Genomic DNA, 20,098 nt, shown 5'->3' with positions numbered 1-20,098 from the left:
GTACATCTGGGCGTTTTTACTTGTTTTACTAGCTGGGCGTTGTGAATGGAAGTGTATGATGCTGACGAATCAGCATCATCCACTTCTCTTCGTTACCACCCAGCTTCTGGCAGTGCACAGACACACAGCGTGTCCTCGCGAGATCACGCTGTGACGTCACTCACTTCCTCCCACAGGAACTTCATCGCGTCGGATGAGCGAGGACACGCTGTGTGTCTGAACTGCCAGAAGCTGGGTGGTAACGAAGAGAAGTGGATGATGCGGATTCGTCAGCATCATACACTTCTATTCACAACGCCCAGCTAGTAAAACAAGTAAAAACGCCCAGATGTAACGAACACAATACACGCCCAGATGTACACACATAATACACGCCCACTTGGACATAACTTTAAACACGCCCAGTTGTACTTAAGAAAGGCTCATTTGCATAAATATAAAAATGGTCATAACTTGGCCAAAAATGCTCGTTTTTGAAAAAAACAAAAAACGTTACTGTTATCTACATTGCAGCGCCGATCTGCTGCAATAGGAGATAGGGGTTTGAAAATCTGGTGACAGAGCCTCTTTAACTACCCGCCACCACTCTCAAAGGCTATTATGGTGCACAGCAAGACGGCAATGGAGGCTGGAATGGAGGTCTATCCCCTTCAGCAATGAGTCCTTCTTTTGTCTTGGATGCAATGATAGTTGGAGATTGGTCTGGAAACAACGTGGGCAACGTGATGAAGAGATCAAGGGAACACCACAGCGGCCCTACTCCCAGGATTGTGGTGTGGGGTGGTATAATGTATGGCAGCCGGACCCCTCTAGTCTTCATATCAGGTTAGGGTTGTCACGATACCAGAATTTAGACTTAGATACCGATACTTTGTGTAGTATTGCGATTTCGATACCAAAACGATACTTTGCCAACAAAAATAAGTTCTTCCATTTCCATGTTGAGGCACGTGGTGTGATGAATTTTGAATGTGCCTCACATTAATAGTAATTAACCCCATCATGTTTCTCAGTCATAATGGGTTAATGCGTAAGGTACATAATGGGGTTAATTACTATTAATGTGAGGCACATGGAGGTTAAATTCATCACACCTCGTGCCTCAGAATACGTGAAAGAAAGCCGTTTTTATGTTATTTTTTTTTACAGTGTACACATCATAAATGACGCAAAAAAAATGTTCTGCAGGTTATTCCGGCTGCGCCAATACAGAATATGTGTATATTTTATGTATTGAGACTTATTTGAATGTTCATTCTAAAAAAATGTGTATGCATATTTTTTTTATTTAACATTACTTTGTTTTTACTTTTTAATTTTTAAACTTTAATGTACTGGCATATATCTATATGCCAGTACATTAGCCTATGTATGGATAGTACACAGGCAGTTTTTAGGACATACCTAAGCATGCCCTAACAGGAAATATGGTAAGACAGCCATGGGGTCCTTCAATGGACCCTGCACTGTCTGTCCATATATGGTATGTCCCTCAATCGCGTCACAGGGATCCCCTGTGACGCGATCCAAGGGACATCCCCCTTTCTCATTTTCTCCTTGAATGCTGCGGTCAGCTTTGATAGCAGCATTCAGGGGAATAACGGCAGAGATGAGACGTTTCTCTCATCTCCACCGTTAGAGCGGGGCTGCGGCTGTGTAATACAGCCATTGCCCTGGTCCTGACAACAAGTGCGCACACGGTCAGCATGAGGTGATGCCGTTTTAGACAACAGAAAATAGGAAAATATATCGTATTTTACAAAGAAAAACTATTGGTTAAAAAAAAAAAAAAAAACCTGTTTCACCACATTCTGAGAGCCATAACATTTATATTTTTTTTATCGATTGAGCGGTGTGAGGGCTTATTTTTTGCGGGACGAGCTGTAGAATTTTTTTTACATTTTTTTAGCACTAAGGTGACTGTCTTATAATCCGAAAAATACCGTACATTTTTTTTATCCCCCAAAAAATAAAAATAAATGCTAAAAAAAGTCCCTATCCCCCTAATGACCGGGCCTGAAAAGCCCTTAATGACCAGCTACATTTTTCTGTTGTTGCCTCTCTTCCTTTCAGCAGCTATACCTTCTTTATTGTTTCATTGACGTGGCTGTACGTGGCCTTATTTTATGCGGGTGGAATTTTTTTTAAGTTAATTAAATTTATATTTGCGGCGTGAATATAGGAAAAAAGCGATTTTTGCCATTATTTTTTTTTTTATTCCCGTTCATGTTTCAGGCTAAATAACCTGTTAAATAAATTCTTCAGGTAATTATGGTCGTGTAGATTAGGGTTGCACGATGCATCGAAATATCGATACCATTTCGATGCCATGAGACCTCAAACGGTTCAATACCGATAATTCATGATTTCGATACCAAGCTGTAACACATGAATTTAGTTAGATCGGGGCTGCGGCTGTGTAATACAGCTATTGCCCCGCTCCTGACAAGTGTGCGCGCGCGGTCAGCATGATGTAATGTGGACTATTGAGCGCTGGCACTAAAGAGAGAGAACATAGCAGGCGCAAAGCATCCCCATTAATGTGAGGCATGAGGTGTTATGAATTTAGTACCTTCATGTACATCACATTAATAGTCATTAACCCCATCATGTACCTCACACATTAACCCAATGTTGTATGTAATGACCGTGAGAAACATGATGGGGTTAATGACTATTAATGTGAGGCACATGGAGGTTCAAAATTCATCACACCTCGTGCCACATATCAGAAAATGGAAGAACTTTTTTTTAAATTATTATTATTGGCAAAAAGTATCGTTTTGGCATAGAGTATCGCAATACTACACAGTGTCGGTATCGAAGTCCAAATTCTGGTATCGTGACAACCCTAGATAGTAGATACCTAATATGTGTCGTTTTTTTGTGTTTTTATGTAATGTATGGTCAATAAAAATATATTTTATGCAAAATAATGGACTTCAGGACTTTTTTATTTTTAATCCCATGAAGGAATAACTTTATTTACAACTTTATTTTTTACTTATAATGTATTAGAATGCTCCTGTATACTAAGGGTATGTTCACACGCTTAACATAAAACGTCTGAAAATACGGAGCGGATTTCAGAGAAAACAGCCTCTGATTTTCAGGCGTTTTTGAAGCTGAAAATGAAATTTGGAGCTTCTTTTGAGGCGTTTTTCATAGTGTTCCATGGAAAATCAGCTCCAAAAAACGCATCAAGAAGTGACACGCTACTTCTTTTCACGGAGCGTCTTTTTACGCTCCGTGTTTTGAAACAGAGGCGTAAAAAGACACCCCGTATGAACTAAATTAAGTTTTTCCCATTAAGTTCAATGGGCAGATGTTTGTAGGTGTTCAGCTTCCGTTTTTTCAGCCGTTTTTCGAGGCGTAAACGCCCCGAAATATGCCTGAAAACACTGCGTGTGAACATACCCTAATACATTACATTGTCACTATGACACAGGCTGCCGTTAGGGCAGCACATACTTTCTAGGACTCCTGGGTGGACTGCAGAGGGTTCCCCCAGTCTTCCATCGAGTCATCACGTTTCCAGTGATGCGATCAAAGAGGCGAGTCCATTTTTATCATACCGCACTTACGGACCATGGCGATCAAAGGGTTAAACAGATGGGGGTCGTAATGTTTTCTGACCTCAGCTGTACTTAAAAGGCTTCTCTAACGAAGTACAGGAGCTGCTAGTTACAACTCCTACTTAGATGGTGAGCTTTCTCAGGGGCGCTCATCAGCCTCTTCTACAGCAAAGCCAAAAGGTGTCGCTGTGGACTATGGACCCCCACTGCCTGCCATCAATGGACCGTGCATATACAAAACAACTTTTGCTGAGGAAAACACCACCTTATGGCCCCAAGGTAACACTACCGTAAAATGAGGGGTTTTATGGCCACAAAGACAAATACTATACTGTGTCTGGCTCCCAACTATATATTCGCACCCACCAAGTACATGAATACATTATTTATTCAGATTTTGTATATTCAACAAATTCTGTCGTAATGTGTAGAGTAAAGACGGAGTCAATTCTGCGGTGGTCATAGGTGGGCCCTGTATGTTATAACAAACTAAAATGCCATGGATGGGGCAAAGTTACTCTTTGATCGGAGGGGTCCAGTTGCCAAGACCCCCACCGTTCGTTCGCTAAAACGAAGGGACAGAAGTGCTCAGATAAGCGCTGTTCCCCTTAATTTCTGATGGGCTCTCCTCGGAAAGCCCAGTGAACGGTGTACAGGCTCAATAGAAAGTCTATGGGACCATACACTGCTCGTGCAAGTCAGACTGGCGGGGACAACCAGAGCCGCGGCCCCGGAGAGACAGGGATTTAACAGATAAATGCAGTTTTATTTTATCAACTTTCCTACTTGTAGCAAAATAGTTTTTTAAAATTCCGAACAAGCTCCGTTCACATCTCGTTCAGGGGAAACATTCCTTGTGCACATATTAAGAGTGTCGCAGAATATACGCTACAGTAGTGTGTTCTGACTAGACTTCAATGGTAATAAAATGTATTCGGCAGAGTGGCGTATATGTCGGTAGATTTTTCCTGCATATACAATTGTGCACCATGGACGTAGTGTGAATACAGCCTTATTGTGTGTTCTGCATTCACTAATCATTTTCTTAACAATGTACACACGTGGAAGGAACGACAACATAAGCTGCAACGGAACACCTGATTGGCCGAGAGGGCTTTGGTTAGCTAATTAGCAAATCATGTCCTGAAACGTTGATCCCTGATCAACTATTCTAGGCACAGCTCGGTGGCACACGTTCACTTGACTACTAATTAATAAAGTTATGATGTTGATGCAATGTCATATCGTCCATAATGAGGTCACATGACCTAGGAAATGGATGAAATGTCGGCTCCATACTACTCTATGGAAAATATGATAACGGCCAAGTGCGTTTAGAGGTGGAGCCCTAGTCATCTAACATTTAGCGCCTATTTAGTAGCATCCTGTGGATGCGAGATTTTGTAAGCGTAAAAACCCCTTTAAAACCTGACAAATTAAAATTGGCAAACAATTCGGATATGAAGACAGTGGGTCATAAACATCCCAAACATGTCAGGACAATAACTATAATCAACTAACATGCAAAGGTAAGGCCGAATTCTTAAAACCATACTGATAGCTTCATTGGCTTCCAAATTTGCCAAAATTTGATTGTGAGCCCCTTGGGCAAAAGGACTAATGTGAATGATGACAATCTCTGTATAGAGATACTGAATATGATCATTTCGGTATACAATCAGCTATATATCACATAATCTTTAATGGCGTGAGCCAGTAATACGGAAGATATCCACCTGAAGGAGTAGTCTAGCTGAACACTTCCTACATTCCCCAGCTGCACAAATACAGAACTGGTTGCATCACACACACCATCTCTAGCTGTCAGTTCTAGTAGACAAAGCAAATATTTAATTAAAAAAAACATATTTGCAGCACTTCCTTGTCACCGCACTACATTTAAGCACAGCAGTTCGGTTATGCTTTACAGCTGGTATCTTTGCAGCAGTACTTACTGAGAAACCTCCAAGACCGTGCTGTCCGATAAAGACTTTATAGATTTCTGATCGGAGACGGATTACATATCCCAGCTGTAGTCTCTATCCTGGAAATATAAGAGCAGCGTCCTTGTTCCTCTGATGAGCAGCCGGCATGCCCTGGACTATCTGCACCTAATCGATGGCTTGCAGTAGAGGAGAGCAGCAGTAAATTTCCACTCCAGGTTTCCAGTGCTCAGAATTTCTCTCTAGTTCCATCTGATATAGGCGGTACTGCTTCTGGTTGAACCAGCTTTCTCTGTTGAACTTGAGCTGCTCATCACAGGAATGTGTGTAAGACAAAAGACAAAATAAAGCTATTGCCAAGAGAATCTTCTGAGGTTAAAGTCCCCATAAGCACGCAGAGCGCGCTCCAGAAGTGTTCCGCCTTACTGGCTGGAGTTCACCCCTCCTGGGAATGAATACCTCACATTCTGAAGTCATTATATAAGGAAGAGCGATACCTGAACAGAACACCATTGCCCCCTTTATTTGCAGCGTTTCTCTCTTTCTACGAGGTTAGTTATGAAGCCGCAGGTCACCGAAAATATGTCAAGTTATATGCCTGGCTGGATTACAAGGAGTGCACACTTCTAGAAAAGAGCAGTCATGGTAAAAAGAGAGTCAGGAGTTTTTATTAAGCAATCCCACGATAGTTTTCTGGTGTAGAAAAGTCACAATTTGCGCAAAAATTTTGCAACATTTTGGACCCTTTAATAAAGTTTGCTTCACATATATCGGAAATCTACATTTCCCTTTCTAGCGCACTGACAGCCGAAGATGCAACAGATTTATTAAGAGGCGTGCACCTTTTAATACAGTTACCGCATTCAATGTTGGGTATGTTCACACAGCTTATTTTTAGTCTTATTTTGGAGCCCAAAATGCTCGTATTGTTCTCCAAAATACACTAACCCCTTAGTGATCACCAATACGCCTTTTCACGGCGGTCACTAAGGAGCCTTAGGCTAGGCTGTCGCCTTTTCACGGCGGCCCAGTCTAAGCCCTGCACGGGTGTCCTGTGCAGGCTGGGGCCAGGGCTCGGCTGTCTTATGACAGCTGGGCTGCTGCTCCAAAGATCGCGATCTGTTTACTTAGATCGCGGCCGTTTAACCCGTTAAATGCCGCAGTCAATAGCGACTGCGCCATTTATCTTGTTTACAGAGGGAGGGAGCAAATGCAATCGTAGGCCTCCAGGACGTGTCAGAGATTGCCGGTCAGATTTACACGAAGTATACTAAACTAAGTATATCAAAGCATTATAGCAGCGATCTAAAGATCGCATAGTAAAGTCCCAAAGTGGGCCAAAAAAAATAACAGTAAAAAAATAAAACCATTTTTTTTCCCATAAAAAGTGGTTTTATTTAGTAAAAGTGTAAAAAAAAAATAAAAGTACACATATATGGTATCACCGCGACCGTAATGACTCAAACAATAAAGTTAATATGTAATTTAAACCGCAAGATGAAAACCGTAAAAAAAAAACAAAAAAAAAAGCAAAGGCGAAATTGCTATTTTTTTCATATTGCCCCCCAAAAAAATTATAATAAAAGTTAATCAATAGGTCCGATGTACCCCAAAATAGTACCAACCAAAACTACGTCACATCCCGCAAAAAACAAACCCCAAAAATCACTACATTGACTGAAAAATAAAAAAAATACGGTTCTTGGAAAGCGACGATGCAAAAACAAATAATTTTGCTTCAAAAGTGTTTTTATTGTGCAAAAGTCGCAAAACATAAAAAACCTCTACATATGTGGTATTGCCGTAATCGTACCGACCCATAGAATAAAAGGTCATGTGTTATTTATGCCGCACAGTGAACGGTGTCAATTTAAAAGGCATAGAACAATGGCAGAATTTCAGGGTTTTTTCTATCCCCCCCCGAAAAAGTTTATCAAAAAATTATATGTACCCCAAAATTGTGCGATTAAAAAGTACAACTAATCCCGCAAAAAAACAAGTCATACAGCTACGTCGACATAAAAAAAAAAAAGTTATAGCTCTTTGAATGAAACTATAGAAAAACGATTGGTCATTAGGGACTAAAAGGGCGTCACTAAAGGGTTAAGGAGAACCTTTTACCTGCCCATACATGGGCATCTGAGTGAACCTTGTAATGGGCAGGGCTGTACAAACCCTGGGGCACTTTGCATTATTTTTTTCGTCTCTTCCGCCGTTATTTAGGTATCGGTGCTGTTATATTTGGCGCCCCGATATTTAAATAACCCCCTGAATGGTCAATGGGGCGTGTAATTGGCAAGGGGGCATGCAACATCCCTGTAAGGCTGGGTTCACACGAGCACATTAACGTCCCTAATGGACGGACGTATTTCGGCCGGAAGTCCCGGACCGAACTCAGTGCAGGGAGCCGGGCTCCTAGCATCATAGTTATGTACGATGCTAGGAGTCCCTGCCTCTCTGCAGGACAACTGTCCCGTACTGTAATCATGTTTTCAGTACGGGACAGTAGTTCCACGGAGAGGCAGGGACACCTAGCATTGTACATAACTATGATGCTAGGAGCCCGGCTCCCTGCACTGAGTTCGGTCCGGGACTTCCGGCCGAAATACGTCCGTCCATTACGGACGTTAATGTGCTCGTGTGAACCCAGCCTAAGACTGTCCAATCAGCTACGGACTGTCACAGCAAGAGCTGGAGAGAGGAGATAGTGTGCGCGCACTTGCAGCTCGGAGCCATGCGAGCATGCGCCCGCGCACCCGCACGCTCTCACTCCTTAGCTATCGGCAGACAAGCTGAACAAGACTGTGTGATCTCTTGTCAAAGATCAGTCTTGTCCTTGTCCCCGGAGAGCTGAAGAGTGAGAGCGTGCACGCACAGCTCTGTTGCCGCTGCCGAAGATACTCCCGCCGCCATGGAACGGAAGAAAAATTAACCTTCTCCGCTTCTGTTCCGTGGAGGCAGTGGAGCTGCGCGCGCTCTCCTCTCTCTAGATCTTGCTGTGACACAGTCCATAGCTGATTGGACAGTGTCACAGCAATGTTACATGCCCCCTTGCCAATCACACGCCCATTGACAGTTCAGGGGGTTATTTAAATATCGGGTGCCAAATAGAACGACACCGTTATCTAAATAACGTAGAAAGATAGGCAGAAAATTTATAGTGAGACGGGGCTTATACAGCCCTCCTATTACATGCTGCACATGTATGGGCAGGTGAAAGGTTCTCTTTAAATACACCTGCAAACAGCTTACCATTTCAAGAGAAAATACACTGTGTAGTTCATATCAGGCGTATTTTAAACGCTGCTGAATTAAATATTGGGAAAACGCCTGGATTCAGAGATAGTTTTCTCTGGAAATCAGCCTCGTGTTTTTCAATACGTGTGAACATACCCTTAGGGGGTACACAGTGTTTTTCTGTGGGTTTTTTGACGCGGAAACCGCCTCGGAAACTGTGCCAAAAAACTTCCAAATACGTCTCCCATTGATCTCAATGGGAGGCGGACATGCCCCATCTTCGGCCGTTTCCGTCCCTGACTTCCCATTGATATAAATTTGAGGCAGAGAGAAAGTTTTACGCTGAGTTTTTTTTGGCCACGGCCGAAAAACGTAGCAAACATCGTACAGGCAGGTTAAAATCTGGCTCAAAATTCCAGACGGAACGAACAGGGACTTAGGGTCAGTTCACATATTGCGTAAATACTGCGTTTTTTCCCGCAATGTCATTTGTTGCCGAAAATCTGCAGCAAATACAGTGACAGCAAAGAGGAGGAGATAAAACAAATCTCATTCACACACTGCGTAAATACGGAGAGGAAAAACCGCTCAGAAATTTACCTGCGGTGCGGAATTTTATTCTGCAGCATGTCAATTGTATTTGCGTAGATGATGCTTATTTGTTGTGGGTTTTCCCCATTGAATTCAATGGGGAGGTAAATCCCACAACAAACAGCAGTTGTTGCATTTCCTCCTGGGATGACGTTTCATCCCATGTGACCGCTGCAGTCTGTGATTGGCTGCAGCAGTCACATGGGATGAAACGTCATCCCTGGAGGCCGGGCTGGGCTGCAGAAGCAGAGAGATCTGGGTAAGTAGAATCTTGATTTATTTTTCTCAGCTGCGATCTTTGCAGCGGAATCGCAGCTTTTCAGCCGCAAAATTCGCAACATCTGCTATTAGTTGAGGGTTTTACCTCCCCATTGTATTCAATAGGGAAAACCTGCAACAGAAAAACAAAAATTCTGCAGTATAAATTGACTTGCTGTGGATTAAAATACTGCACCGCAAATCAATTTATGAACGCTTTTCGGCTGTTTTTTTACGCAGCGCGCGGATGAGATTTGTTCAAATCTCATCCACATTTCTGCTACTGTATTATGCTGCAGATTTTCTGCAGTATTTACGCAACATGTGAATCCGTTGTTTTGACGGAAGCAATACCGTAGTCGACTACGCTATTCATTCCATCAAAACAATGGAACCCTTGCACAACAGTGACAAATGGAAACCATTTGTACCGGATCCGTCACCATTGAAATCAACGGTGATGCGAACGGAAACCTATGGTTCCCGTTAGTTTCAGTCAGGGTTCCGTTCTGATGGAAAGATCAGACGGAACGCCTGAAGGGAGCCCTGACGCAGATGTGAACGGAGCCTTATACCTTGAATATAAAACGTATTCTAATTATTTACAAAAAGTATATGTGAAATAAATATTCTGTTCACTGCACTAGTCATCATTTTTGCACAGCGATACAACGCTCTGACACGGATATCCATATATACACTTAAATATCAATGCCCTTTAGAAGTTGTCGCCACAGCAGTTAAAAAACTACAACTCCCAGCATACCCTATAAGTTGCAGGTACAGGGAATGATGAAAGTTGTAGTTTTGCAACAGCTAGAGAGTTGTAAGATGGAGACCACTGCCCTACAGGTCACTGATGTTGCTCCCAGACATGTTACCTGTAAAACGGCCATTATTGCCTTTACGGACGACTCCGAGGGACCAGACTTTCTACAATGGATAGAAGTCTATCTGAAAATTCATGTAACACGAGTCAGTGTTTCCATGGTATAATGTGATAAGTGTTCTGTACAGTACACCAGGACCATTCATTGGACTTTTCCAGAGACTTGTTAGGGAAGGAGGAATGTGTCATAGAGGCCATTTAAATATACGTTAAGAATACAGTATATAGCAGGGCGATGTACTTTTTGTAACATCTACTGTACAGTATATACATGCTTCAATGTATTAATCCCGAATAAAGAGTTATTGACCTTCCAGATATGTTCAAAATGGGCAAAAAAAAAAAAAGAAGGCCGCGCCAACCCAGGTCTGTATTACAATTTTTAAATGGGGGTAGGGGGAGCGAAAAGAGATTTTAGGTGAGTGGTGGAATTGGTTTTTTTATTCAGTAAAAGATTAAAGGGGATCTGTCAGCAAAATTACGCCTACCCAAGAACTCCCAGCGCTCGGTAGGGCTCTTAAAAATATGTCAACACATAATTGTGTGTCCCTTCAGCTTCTTCATTGGTGAGAAAATTAACATTATTGCTATATGCAAATGAGGTGGCGAGTAGGAGGTCCTAAACTTGGAAAGTGCTTTGGATCTCGCTTTGCAACCCTGCCCAACTCCTCCCACTTGGTGTTGATTGACAGCTCCAGTGTTTTGCTGGTCATTGTGTGCAGTAAGTAGCACAACGCTGGAGCTGTCAATCGACAACAATGGGGAGGCGTTGGAGAGGGTTTAGTGATGAGAGCCGAAGCACTTGCCAGGCTAGGGGCCGCGCTAGGAGCAATTGTGGGCTAATTTGTATACTGGTGAAAAACTTAGAAAAAAAAAATGAAAGCAAAACAAAAAAAAATAAAAAAAAAGTATAAGCTCCAAAATGCTGAGATGAAAAAAAAATAAAAAAAAAAATATATATATATATATATATATATATATATATATATATGTTGTGTGGTCCTGAATGCCAAAAGCGCCTTGGTCCTAAAGGGGTTGACCAGCTAAGAAACTGGAGTATGGGTATGTATGTTATACCAATAAGTAACACATCAAAGCAGTGGACCTTTCACCCAACACATTCCAAAAAAGATTCTTTACACATTTTCTAGGAATGCCGATCTGTTGCAAGTATCAGATGTGGGACAAATAAAAGCATAATAAAATAAAATCAAATATACAACTCAGCTCTCTACTGACTGAGATATCTCAACAAGGAGATGACCAACCCTTGCTGGAGATTTAGAACATCAAGTACGAGGATATACACAGCAAGCAGTGGTATTTCTGCAGTTGCATTTCTGTGTGGAACCACAAGTACCAGCGAGATACAGACCGGTGGAAATTTGGATCGTTCTTTCTGCACGTTAGCTGGGGGAAGGTCAAACCCTTGATGGACACTTCAGACGTCACATCCACAACCGTCTGAGCGGTAACAAAAACTATCATTTTGTCTCTATAATAAAATAAAATGCAGGATCTTTTCAGCGGGAACATTGGGCAGATTTACTATTGTTGTTGCGCCAGAATTGTGGTATAAAAGTTGCAGGTTTTTTTTTGGGCAAAATAACGTAAATAAATTATTGATTTGCGCTAAAAAGAACAGATGTTTGCACCTCACTAGACCCTTTTCAAGTGTCTAGAAAAGGGGGTGTGGCTTTACAGAAAAAGCATGGCTTAAAATGTGCCGCCGTGGGCCAAAATTTTGCCACACAAAACTTGCATAGACGAAGCCAACCAAGACGTGGTATAAAAAAAAAGATTAAAGTGTCTAATAAATTTGGCACACCTTGTTATACGTTATACAGTATGCGCCACTTTAAAAAGTTTAGCACATCCGACTGCCTGGTCTAAATTCACACTCTAAACGTTGGACAGCATTAATAAATCGGCCCCATTTAGTCTAAACGAAGCCAGACTCATGCAAGTGATGGTGTTATAGAAGGGGCATCGTTTTGCCAACTTCTGCTGTACAGTCCACAGTAACATGCAGCATAGTTGTCATTGTCCTGGTAGGTCACATGAACCTATTTGCTAGCAGATCCATTTTACTAATTATTAAATTAGATTTTTACTTTAAGGTCTATTGCATTCAGGAGGACGTGTCACCTCTCCTGACAGGTCTAATTCTGGAGCATCTCTTCGTAGAACTCGGAGCTGTGCCCTGCTTATGTTATTCCTTCTGGTAATGTATATATAATTTGACAACTGGATGTTACCATTCCTATGTCAATAGTGTTTGTCCCCACACACTCCGACATAGTCAACAATTAGGCCCTGTGCACGTCACGCTTTGGTCCTAAGTTTAGCGTGTATTTTGGGAGCGCTCCCGACATAGGCGCTAAACGTGTCCATAGAGCTCCATTAGACCGATGGAAGGCAAAAGTGTCTCCTTTTGACCTCTTTCGGGCTGGTTTATGTCCATATACTTTTTTTTTTTTTTTTTTAGGAGGAAAAGTGCAGTAGGCTTCACTTTTCAATATCGGGAGATGCTGCAAAAAAAACGTATATCGCGCAGTATCCTTTTTTTTTTTTTTTAACATGGGAGCATATGGTTGACATATGCCACTGTAAGGTGTACATATACCTCATTAGACTCTTCAATAGCCTACCATGACGTATGCCTAATAAAAGTATCTGTCATTCATACGTCATGACGTATATACGTTTATGGTACACCATTAAACGCTATGGTGACAGATACCTCTATTTAGACATCCGTAAAAGCCTATGTTTAAGACTACGTTCAATGTATATGTCGGGAACTATCCCTGTCGTATACATTAAACGTAGGCCAAAAAAGTGACGCACCGTCTTTTTTTTTTTTTAATAATTTCTAAATTTTGCAACAAATACAAAGATCGCATAGAAAGTATGCATAATAGATCACAGAAAATAAAACATATAAGAAAGTAAAATACATGGCATAAACGTATTCCATATCCTAAGAGCAAAAATACCCACCACCCCCACCCAAAGCACGACTCCGGCTACTAGAGTAAATATTAAGAGTGAATTATTCCAGACAACGTTCTCAAATGAAGACATGAGTTGCAAACCCCCGACAGCGCCTTTCAGAAGTTCCCTATTGTACCAGGTGGTGTATTTAAATGGTGTGACAATGACCGCTATTTCTGGAGCAGTAAAGTGTGGTTCAATAAAGATTCTCCACTTCGTAAACTATTTCTCAGCACCTGATTCGTGTCTTTCCACTTTTATACTGTACGTTCCAACCCCAATAATAATTTTAATTGTGTCACAATCATGTCTATATTCGGTAGGTCTTTGTCTAGCCATTTAGAAAGAAGACAATGCAGGGCCACTAATAGAACTATATGTATCAGGAGAGGAGGAGATCCCATCTCCTGATGATAGTTCACTTCTGGTGGTCTAACCTGATGAAACAATAGAGACTGAGGGGACATGGGAAGGCTCGCCTTCCAGTGGTCAAATGCATACATCCGAACCGCCGACCAAAACCTCTTGGTATGAGCACGACCGGATACCTCATGCCACAGATTTGTCAATAGGGTTTCATATTTGGTGCAAGCAGTTATACGATCTGGGAACAATGGAGAAGGTAGTATGTTAAAGCCATATATAGCCGAGTGCATCAACTTAAAGTAGGTTTCCTTCCATCTCTCATTCAGTATGATCTTTCATACTTTTTCCCAACCCTATGGTCCCCCCTATGTCAGGATCCTGAGTCCATCTTTCCCATGGCTTAAACATAAGTTTGAGTTGAAATGTTAGGAAGTTTTCTCTAAGAGCTCTGTAGAGGACCGAGATAGACACTCTGAGTGATCGGCCTATGACCTCATCCAGCGTGTGAGTTGTGGCTTCTTTAGAGAAATCCCATAGCCTGGATGTACAAAAGGATTTAACCTGGAGCACCTGAAGAAAATTACCTTTGGTTGACCTCAATTTAGCCAAAATTTCAGACGAGGCGAGACACCTTTTTTCCTCCCTGTGCATGTGATCTCCTGCACACCCGATCCCACTGGCCACCCAAGAGGCAAAGGCACCTTCCCTCTCCTCACCTGGGGGAAATTCCAGATGTCCCCATAAAGGCATGTGTTTGGACAATAAATGAGGCAATCCAAATATCTTACAGAGTACTTCCCAAGAAATTACTGTAACCCTCAAAAGGATTGCTGTTTTGAGGCGTTGTGGAAGTGCAGCAACTTTACAATGCAAGGGTATGTTCACACGATGAGCGGCATTTACGTGTGAAAAGACAGACTGTTAACAGCTGCCTCGTTTCACACGTAAATGCTCCTCGCATTTTGCGAGCCGTCTGAGACGCTCGTAAATCTTGAGCTGTGCTTCATTGAGTTCAATGAAGAACAGCTCAAATTCCGTGGCAAATAAGTGCCCTGCACTTCTTTGCCGAGGCAGTCCATTTACGCGTCGTCGTTTGACAGCTGTCAAACGACGACGCGTAAATTGCAGGTCGTCTGCACAATACGTCGGCAAACCCATTCAAATGAATGGGCAGATGTTTGCCGACGTATTGGAGCCCTATTTTCAGACGTAAAACGAGGCATAATACGCCTCGTTTACGTCTGAAAATAGGTCGTGTGAACCCAGCCTAACAAGGTTTTTAAATTCCAGGACGAGGCATGTGTGGTTTCCAGGTCTAGATTTGAGCAATGACTTGACTTATGAAGCCAGTCTACTACGTGTCGGAAGAGACATATCACATTATACCCCCTAACATTCGGGAAATTCATACGTCCATCAGATTTACAAAGCATCAGTTTAGTAAGTGCTATACGCTGCATTTTACTCGCCCAAATGAACCATGTAAATTTGGAATTTAGTCTAGAGACATCAACATGTGTGAGCAACAATGGAAGCGTTTGAAAGGGATACAGGAGTCTAGGGAAACTAATCATTTTAAGTAGACGACACCCGCCCAGAAATGACAACGGTAACCGATGCCATCTCGTGAGCTCTGTCTGTATTTTTTTTTTTTTTTTAAGATTGGTGAAAAATTAAGTTGGTATAGATGCTCAGGGCATTTCCCTATCTTAATGCCCAGGTATGTGATATATTGGCAGGTAGGATATATGCTGCCTCCCAATGATTGCCATAAATTTCTCGGGAATGGACGTCCTAATTCCAAGATTTTGCTTTTTGTTACATTGACTCTGTATCCGGAGCAGAATCCAAAGTGACAAAGAAAATCAAAAATAGGTATTAAATGTTTCTGGGGATTCGACAAAAAGAGAATGACATCAGCAAATAATGCTATCTTTACTTCATTAGTTCCCACTTTTATTCCACTAAACAATTTGGAGTCATCCAGGAATCGTGCCATGGGTTCCAAAGCTAGGTTAAATAACAGTGGTGACAATGGACAACCCCGACGAGTCCCTTTGTACAACTGAAAGGGGGCTGACAAAAATCCTGCGGTTTGGTATAAATACCCTTCAAAAAAGTCCTAAAGGCTCCCTGAATATGCATCCTGTCTAGCACCATCCCCAGCCATTCCCACTGTATATTATCGAAAGCTTTTTCCGCATCCAACGCCTGTAGCGCAGCTCTGATTCCCGGCTGGGGATGATGCTTTACCGTCTCCAGTACTGTCAATACTTTTCGTAGATTTACCACCACATCTTGCTCCCTAACAAACTCCACCTGGGAACGTCCCACCAAAGCAGGTAAATATAGAGCTAGGCGGTTTGCCAAATTCCTGTTCTTGATCAATTAACGATATTGGCTGGTAGCACGCCGGGTCTAGAGGATCCTTTCCTTTTTTGGGCAACACCTGAATATAGGCCAGCTTGGCTTCAGCAGGAAACATACCAGATCTAAGCAGGGGTTTATAATAGCCTGACAACAAAGGGCTAATGTCTTTCAGAGACTTGAAAAATTCCCCTAGGGCCTTACCATTCGAGAGGTTCTGTATCGTGCTCTGAATTTCTTCAGCTGTGACGTCTGCATTCAGCAGTTCGCATTGTTCCTGAGTTAGTATGGGCAATTTTACCTCATCAAAAATCTCCCTGCCGTTGTGTAAGTCAATAGGTGTATCGGCATATAAAGCCTGGTAAAAGGTGCGTAAAATGGTTTTGATTTTTTTGGATCTGACATAGAAACTCCTTGTTGGTCCTTAAGGGTTAAAACGTGTATCGGCGTATATCTGCCCCGTGCTAGACGAGCTAACAGTTTACCTGCTTTATTACCATGCCGAAATAGATCTACTTTGAATTGTGATCGATAAATATTCACCCTTTTTTCTAGCTATAAGGGTATGTTCACACGGCTTATTTTCAGCCGTTTTTTGGGCCGTAAGCGCCCCTGAAAACTGCTAAAAATATAGGAGGCTGAACGCCTCCAATCATCTGCCCATTGATTTCAATGGGAAAAACGGGTTTAGTTTCCACGGAATGTAAAAAAAAAACATCCCGTAAAAAAAGAAGAAGTGCATGTCACTTCTTGAGCCGTTTTTGGAGCAGTTTTTCATTGTCTCAATAGAAAAACCGCTCTAAAAACGTCCGTAAAAAAAAAACGCATCAAAAACTCAAAATCTGAGGCTGTTTTCCCTTGAAAACAGCTCCGTATTTTATAGCCGTTTTTTGTTTGCCGCGTGAACATACCCGAAGTCAAATTCCATTTATCTCCCATTTCTTTCATCTGGGATTGCAAGAATGCAGCGTATGCACATCGCAAGTGGTCACTAGCCTTCTTATATCCTTCGGCTGTCTTTCGTTTAAGGGCTGACATGAATTGCATAATCTTCCCCCGGATCACAGCCTTTGCCATGAGCCATTATAATGTTGGGTCAGAACGACGAGCTGCGTTATCTCCCTCAAATTCTAGCCACGTTTCACGTAATTTCTGGAGGAAACGGTCATCCTTCGTTAATAAGGAAGGGAATCTCCATATAAAATCCATACCCTTAGCAAAAGTGTCTGCCAGGGTAATAGTAACCAGGGAATGATCGGAAATAATCAAATCCTCGATCGTTGCTTCCAGCAAACGTCGGGAAAATAAAGCACTCACTAACAGATGATCGATACGAGACCAAGACGGATGGGCGTGGGAATAATGTGTGAATTCACTGGAGTTAGGATGTAAGCAGAGCCAGGCATCCGTAAGGGTAGTGTGTTGCAAGAAATTTGGTAGAACCAGATCTCTATGTCGTTGTGAAGGGGATATTGAACTTCTATCCTCACTTGGCAACAGTACGGTATTGAGGTCCCCTCCTATCAGTAAAAATCTAGTATGGTCTTGTTGAATTTGCGTTTCCAGCTTGCGAAAAAAAAAAAAGGGGCATTCGCAGCATTAGGGCCGTATACATTGTAAAGACTGTTTCCCCAATATGTTCAAACAATAAATGAATCCAACGACCTTCATCGTTACATTCCTGGAACACGACGTTGAAGGCAAAATTTGTGTGTACCAATATCACAACTCCCGCTTATCCGTCTCGGTCAACCAAGACAAAAACCGAACCAACCCACAATTTTTGCATGTATTTAAACTCTAGCTCGGTGAGATAAGTCTCTTGTAAAATGACTATGTCAAGTCGAAATCTTTTCAAGTGTCTCAATAGTTTGGTACATTTACGCGAGGACCTAAGACCGTTTACGTTCAAAGTTATTATTTTCATATAATTGGACTATGCATAAGGTGATTTAAATTATAGTGGAGGCGGGAGCGGGTCAGGAAGTCTGATTCACCCTTACAGAAAAGCCATGCATAAAACATTGAAATCAAAAACAACATCAAAAACAACATACATTGAAAAAAACGGCCTTGACGAGGGAATGCAAAACATGGCACCCTAATGGCGTAATAGACTTCACTTTTTTCTGGCGTACAGAACATATATCTCGTTCCCCCTCCCTCCCTGACCTGTATAATGAGAACAACAACGGTCCAGTGGAGCAGCGGGTCATGTTCTGAAGACAAAACTAAGGAAAAATTGCACCTCTGATCCGCTGCCACCAAGTACATGTCATCACATAAAATCACTGAAAAAATTAGATTAAAGAGTCTGCAATGAGATTCATAGGAGCGATCTGTCTACCGGCATACAGTGTCCACATAGGTTACCTCACAGGATCAAACGTCTCTGGCAGACCTTCAATCCGGAAATGGAGAACAGGTATGTTCTCTTGGTCGTCTCTGATTTTTAGGGGATTCAGCTCTCCGCAGAGACCTCTCGCTGCAAACGTTTCCAGATGACGAAAATAAGGTCTCCGACCAAGTCTGGCCGGCATTTGAACATTCACGCCTTGGGATGCTTTGACTGCGTCTCGGTCTTGTGCTTTGTTGAGGATGTCCCATACACGTGTCCAAGAGTAGTTCTTCAGCTTCTGTCGCCGATGTGTAAACCTTGACTTGCCTATTCACTTGGAATACTCGTAAGGTGGCTGGGTATTGGAAGTTAAATAGCTTTTTTTCCTGAAATAGAGTATTGCAGATCTTGCTAAAGGATCGGCGACGTTTTGCGACATCCACAGAGTAATCCTCAAAAAGTAACCCCTTCATGCCCCTAATCTCCAAGGGTTGGGATCTACAGCGGTATGCTTTCATGAGGGCCACCTTGTCATTATAGTCAAGCAACTTCATAATGACTAGTCTAGAACGTGGTGGTCGGTTATCAGAAGGCGGTTGATGTCTAGGATCTAGACCTACTCTATGTGCCCTTTCCACCCTGCAAGAGTGTGACAGGCCCAGGACTTCCGGCAATGTCCTCTCACACAGGCGATGTAAGTCAGAAGGGGCGACCGATTCGCTCAGACCCACAAGTCTCAAGTTGCTTCTCCTGGAGCGATTTTCCAGGTCATCTACCTGGTCTCCCCGCTGAGTCGTGGCAGTCAGAACGGTTTTAAGTTTAGATTGTAAACATTTGTTCTAGTCTTCTAGCAGCGTTATACGCTGTTCAAGGTCTCCTGTCCTGGTGTTTATTTGCGCTATGTCCGAATGTATGCGATTAAGGTAGACTTGGACTGTAGTTTCCAATGCTTTTTGGAGGTCTGGGGCTATCTGTCTAGCCACCTCCTGCACCAGGGCCATAAAATCAATAATCGTATTAGCTGGCAAAATGTCAGTAGGCACTGTGTGTGGTGAGCGCAGGTGTGGTAATTCTTCCGCTTGTGAAAATAGCAGGGGAGAAGTGGCAGGAATCCGCCATTTTACCTCCCTTCCCAGCGGCCTGCTCTGAATCCTCGGGAGCTCTACGTGGCTTCTGGGCGCTCCAGAGTTGGGGGTCTCTCGATGCAGGCAGTGCTGGAGTCCGCACGGTCAGCGGGGCCGGTGTCTGACATGGTGTGCGCCGTCAGAGCATTTATAAATTATGTAAAGTCTTTTCCATGCATATCACCCAACTCTGAAACACCAAGCCTCAAGGTCATACATTCATCACACATACTAGATGGTAGCTTAACAACAGGTGTGGCCCTAATCATACATTTTATTATCACACATGTTAACAGGTCAGAAAAACTGATTTGATTATACAATTGTAAGGCTCAAAGCTGCTCAGTCCTTTAGAGGACCGGTCACCTCTCCTGACAAGTCTATTTTGGTAAATAACTGTATTCCCCATGAAA

At 42.5% G+C, this 20,098-nt stretch overlaps 1 protein-coding gene across 2 annotated transcripts in view; it reads right to left on the bottom strand.

The window, feature by feature from the left end:
• CAB39L (calcium binding protein 39 like) overlaps window positions 1–20,098 on the bottom strand; it is an 87,734-nt gene that overhangs the window by 48,516 nt on the left and 19,120 nt on the right. Inside the window, exon 1 of one of the 2 annotated variants that reach the window (XM_075851790.1) lies at window positions 5,531–5,870. The exons of the other annotated variant lie outside the window; for it this stretch is intronic. The gene's annotated coding sequence lies outside the window, so the exon portion shown is untranslated. Of the gene's footprint in view, window positions 1–5,530; window positions 5,871–20,098 lie in introns of those variants that run through there. 2 annotated transcript variants of the gene reach the window in all.

The sequence above is a fragment of the Rhinoderma darwinii genome, chromosome 2 (assembly GCF_050947455.1).
Source record: "Rhinoderma darwinii isolate aRhiDar2 chromosome 2, aRhiDar2.hap1, whole genome shotgun sequence".
In the NCBI taxonomy this organism is placed as follows: Eukaryota; Metazoa; Chordata; class Amphibia; order Anura; family Rhinodermatidae; genus Rhinoderma; species Rhinoderma darwinii.
The sequence above is the reverse complement of the archived record's forward strand: the minus strand, read 5'-3'. Positions and strand labels throughout refer to the sequence as shown.